This window comes from Tauraco erythrolophus, chromosome 5 (genome assembly GCF_009769465.1).
Source record: "Tauraco erythrolophus isolate bTauEry1 chromosome 5, bTauEry1.pri, whole genome shotgun sequence".
NCBI lineage: Eukaryota > Metazoa > Chordata > Aves > Musophagiformes > Musophagidae > Tauraco > Tauraco erythrolophus.
Window position 1 is genome coordinate 49,672,695 of NC_141469.1, and position 6,000 is coordinate 49,678,694.

The following is a 6,000-nucleotide window of genomic DNA, read 5'->3' on the forward strand; positions in this document are numbered from 1 at the left end:
TACAGTTAGGTTGATTCTTCTTTTGGATGCACATACTGTCTTATGCTCTTCAACCTCCTCTAATCTCATATTTTTCTGGCTATTTATAATTTCCAGTCCAGCCTCCTCTTTCCCTTCTCCTTCCTGAGTTTTTACTGAATGGATAAATCTGGGCCTTAAGTCAGCAATGAAATTATTAGGGAAAAGTGTGAGAAAAAATTTTATAAACTCTTATACAGGAAGAAACATTAGATTTTTAAGGTAAGTTACATAAAATAGTTCACATAATATTAAATAAATAAAGATTTGTTCATTCCCTGTAATGAAAAAGGTTGGCTACATATTTGAGTGTTTAGACTATCAGACCTGTGATATCTTAATACAAATCACAAGCATCACGTGATTGAGGTCTTTTGAGTCATTACAGATTTGAAGTGCATCTCTGAAAGATACGAAACATTTTCTCCTACATATAATAACTTCAGTACAACTAATTTTAGTCCCAGCAAGATCTTCACTTAAAAGCATTATCACATTTCTTATAAAATGATGAACATCTCTGTGATACTAATATAATAAAAACTAATCCGAATAGAAATTACTGAACAATACAGCCAGACTCAACTCTGAACACTTAATAAAGGCACAACTGCTTGCAAAGAACATTTATAGAAATTTGAATCTTTAATGTTAAGAACAACAGGTAGTATTAAATATGTGTTCCAGAAGAACAATCTTGTTCTGGGATCCACACAAATTGCTCTCCTCCAAGTCAACTTTCAGATGATGCTACATATTACTTGAAATGACACTCATCAAATTTGTTATTAATTCAAACGTTTTTTAAAGATCTTACAAAAATTATCATCTAGACTCAAAGTATCATAGATATTCTTTATCTATCGGTCAGCTCATATAATACAGAGTTAACCTCCTCTCCTTGAAAGTTCATCCAAATATTCATACGCTCAGACCAGTATAACTGCCACCTCTACTGCTATCAAGTTGTGGTCCAGAAATCAATTGAAATTTTTCCTCACATCTATCTATCCAAGTACAGGTAATTCTCTGTGCCAGTTCAGATCTGCTGGGTTCTCAAACATATTCAGCTTGATTAGTATAGTGATGTCATTTTGACCATCTTAGTGAAAATAGCTCTTTACCCCCACATGTGGACACAAAAATATTCTTCTTAGTTTTGTAGACCTGATGGAGACAACTACCTGGTTTTGTACCCCTCTCTTTTATGCTGTACAATAGAGTGCAAGAACCTTGCCCCAGTAAGATGGTAAACCATAATAAAAAAAATGAAACCAAACAAAATCAGGAAGAATTTCTTTACAGAGAGGATTGTGAAGTATTGGAACAGGCTGCCCAGGGAGGTGGTGAAGTCCCCATCCCTGGAGGTGTTTAAAAACCGTGCAGATTTGGTGTTGAGCAACATGGTTTAGGGACCCTGACAGTGCAGGGTGAGTGGTTGGACTCGATGATCTTGAAGGTCTCTTCCAAACAGACGATTCTATGATTCTATGAAAACACAATGGAAAAAAAAACAAAAACAAAAACAAACACCCAAGCTGATTCCTGCTGTTTTCTACAGAATCATCCAGTTTAGAAGATATCTCGGGAAGTCAACTTCTACTCAAAGGAGGGCTAACACTGAATTCAGATCAGGATGCTTAGAGCTTAGTCTAGTTGGGTCTTTCAAAACTCCAGGGACAGAGATCCCATAGCCTCACTGGACAACTTGTTCCACTGTTTAACTACCCTCACAGTGAATTTTTCACCTTAATACCTAGCTGGGACTTCCCCTGTTGCAATTTATTGCCATTGTTCCTCATCCTCTTACCATGCACCACTGTGAAGATCCTACCTCTATGTTCTCCATCACCTCCCCATAAGTTTTAGGGGCTGCTTTTAGGTCACCCCAAAGTCATCTCTTCTCCAAGTCGAACAGCTCTCTCCTCTCAGGGCAAGTACTCCTACCTGACCAGCTTGGCAGTCCTCTGCTGAGCTCCCTCCAGTTTAAACCCAAAACTGGGTGCAATATCTAGATGTGGTTTAACAAGCACTGAGCAGAAGAGGATGATCACTTCCCTAAACCTCAAGAGCGTGCACCTGGTCACACAGCCCAGGATGCCATGCTGTCTACCAGGAACTCTAGGTCCTTTTTGGCAGAGCTGCTCCCCAGCCACCCAGTCCCCAGTCTGTCCTGCTAAGGGGGACTTCCCGCCCAGATGCAAGACTTAACATTCATCCTTGACGAATTTCATATCGTTCCTGTCAATCCATTCCCCCCGCCTCTCCAGCTCTCTCTGAACAGCAGTCCCACCCCCAAACATATGAACTTGGTAAAAACAATCTTTCAACATGGAAAAAAATTGTCTTCAGCAAAGGCCCTGTTAATATTGATATTCCTGATGCTCTGAGCAGTTCTCGTTCCAGCTCTTGTTCCAGACAAGTGAGGAAATAGGACACACCTCTCACTTCTCTTTCCTTGCATCAATTTTTCCACATTCTGATTACAAACTTGCAGAATGTGTTGTGTGTTTTGTTTTGGCTAACAAAAACCAGATAACTTATTGATCATAACACCCACATTTGCAGTGTAAGTACACTTCTTCCTCTGTTCTGAGAAAATCACTACTACAGTATCTTAAAGAAAGTACTTGAAAGTACCCATTGTCTTCAGTAGGTAAATCCTTCCTTTTTTCTAGTACAAACATTTCTAATGCTAGCAGAAAAATTAGTAGGGGTCCTTATGCCAACTGCATTTAATTCTTAGAGATCGAGAACATTTTGTCGGTGTAAAATTTTTACACAAATATATATCCATCTTCCTCTACAAAATGTCTTCTAAGGAAATCCTTCCAGCCATTGCATGCAGCAAAAAATAAAATCTATCAGAAAGATACAATAGGCTTTAGGATAATGTTTACTGCCTTGACTGATATTGAAGTGTAAATCTACTAAAATTCTTAGAGACATTTATTTCAAACCGATTTGAATGAAACCTAAAAATGTAAATTGGTAAGTCTTATCTTCTCAATTGGTAAGTTTTACCTTCTTTGTGGGTTTTGGCCAGACCATGCAATCAGATAATTAAAATGTAAACAACCATATTCCACTATTCATCTAGACCAAACAGTGGGGAATAAATGAAGATTCAGAGAACAGAAGATAAAAGGATAATGACAGCAAATTATAGAGCCTAAGTAGATATAACTGAAAAGGGACAAATGGTATTAAACAAAGGACAAAATACCCTAAACTGCTAAGGAAGGGCATGATGATGAAAAGGCATCACCTCTCTGAATATCGGAAACATACACTAACCACAGTAGCATCAGATCTCCTGGGAGTTTCAGACTAAGCTCATCACACAAAGACAGGCACACAGAAATTCATATGCGACATGTCAGCACCTCATTCAAGAGACTTGCAGATCTCTATTTACACTTGACTGATGAAAGGTTAATTGTCATCAAGTTCAGAATGATGGGTTAAGTGCCTTGATCCAAGAAACACTTTCCGTAGTGCAACTAGACTTAAAACAAACCTAGGTGAATGCTGAGAACCATAACTTCAATAAAAGGCAATTACATTAATTAAATACAACTCACAATTACTATAACATTCATCAAATTGCAAAGTCAACTTTGTTATATTTTAACTTTAAAATGTCACCAGCATCTCAACAAATATATAACATGAGCTCTCCTTTATGAGGCATTTTCAGTCATTTAAGCTGCTGATATTTCAACATACTCATGCACACATTTGTTCTAACAGAAATCATTGCATGTTTCCTGCAAAATCTTCAGGTAACTAGGAATCTATTACAGCCCTTCAGAAAAACAAGCTTACCTGAAATACTTCCAAGTTCTGGTACACACGTGAGCGGGTATCAGTCTCCTCCCACAGGAGGTAAAGAAATATGTATAGACTGAAGTAGCAACAGAACCAGAGACTTGCATTGAACTCTGTGCCATAATTGTGGCATAGAGGGTGAATCTGGCTTAAAATCATAGAAAAAGCTATATAACCACAATAACTAGGCAATGACAACGACAACATGTGTCCAAAAGGAATATGGTCAATGGGTTCTACCAGAATTTTAGTGTAATTGCCATTAGGCAATTCTGGACTAATCCAAAGGTCAATGAAATTACTGAATAATTGTACAAAGAGATGAATATACTCCGTAAGGGCTAATGTACATACCTAAACCATGTAATAAAAACCTTGTTCTCTCTTGCTCTCTCTCTGCAAGCAAAATTATCTCTTCTCTACTGTAATTTATTTTGTATTAAACATAACATATATCTTTTACAACAGGAGTATTCCACCTCTTGTCAGATGGTGACTAAAATTTACGGTTGTCGGAATTGTTCCCTGCCAGACACAACCTGCAGGCCATCAGTTAGATGGCCCTCGTTGACAAAGTAAGAACCTAAGGTACAGGTCTATAGCTCAACTGCAGCAGGTCTGATACAATCCAGTATATATTTGATGGCAGTATGCTGGTGAAGTCAAGTACCTTTCTCCCCCAGGGAAAACATTGCGAGTTCTTTATTTTTAAAAATATCTGCATAATTTATTCTGTCATGTAAATATGGCATTGGGCAATTAAGAAAAAAATTTGTCATGGCTTAGTGACAGAGTTAGCCACCTAAATTTATACGTAATACTATAATTTTTTCCTAATATAAATCCCATCCAGAGGAGCTGTATTCTGAAAGATAAATTAGACCATAATATTACATTAATAATAATAAGACTTAATCCCTTGTGGTACACTGCCTTAAATAAGAAGAAAACCATATTAAATATAAGAACTAACAACTGTTTAAGACTTTGAACAATTTAATCCAAAGAGGACACATCTCATATTACCTCAGATCATTCCTATTCACGATGTCTGTCTGTCTTCCTGAAAATAAGAAAAGTAACTGCATATAAATTTAGAAACACAGAATTAGCCATTCACACCTTACCAGAGACAAATGCATTGACATGGAAAAGGATTTGAGGATCACGGCAGAAAGAAAAAAAAAAAACATGAGATACCCTAGAGCAGTACTGGAGCTAATCCTAACATAGAGTATCTCAGCAGCATGCAGCAGGAGTAGGGAAGTGATATTCTATGTGTATCTGCCATTAATTAGACTAATATTTATACAACCTACCTATTTTTGAGGTCTCCTCTTGAAAGAAAAAATGGAACAGGTTCACAAAGTGGTTAAACAAACAATTCAATATTTTTGGAAGTAATATAAGTAGCTCAGTTACTTGTCTGAGAGAAAAATGTAAGCTGCTATCAAGTTGCCTCTTAAACTACATATACCAGGCAAATATTTCTAACAGTAGTTAGTATGAATGTAGCACAGGTAAATCTAATTCAATGGAAATTTCCGCTCTGCGTAGAGTATCTCCTATTTTTAACAGTTTGTACAAAACTTTCATTTTGGACTGGATCATTCATCCTGCAGCAACTACTAGGTGTATAACTGCAATGCAGCTTCTCATCTCCAAGAAGTGAGGAGGTTTCTCTGTGCAAATAACCTACAACATATTGTGAAAGACTAGGCCGGAAAGAGGAAGACAGCAACATGTTTTCTGATCAAAATGCTGAATCCTTTAAGAATTGTCAGGATTCATTTGATGTGCTCTGAGTTCTCGTCAAGGCAAAACTTGGCAGTGGCACACAGAATCATAGAATGGTTAGGGTTGGAAGGGACCTTAAAGATCATCTAGTTCCAACCCCCCTGCCATGGGCAGGGAAACCCTACACTACACCAGGTTGCCCAAAGCCTCATCCAACCTGGCCTTGAACACTGCCAGGGATGGGGCATCCACAACTTCTCTGGGCAACCTGTTCCAGTACCTCACTACCCTCAATGTAAAGAATTTCTTCCTTATATCTAATCTAAATTTCCCCTCCTTCAGTTTAAATCCATTGCCGCTTGTCCTATCACTACACGCTCTTGTAAAAAGTCCCTCTCCAGCTTTCCTGTAGGC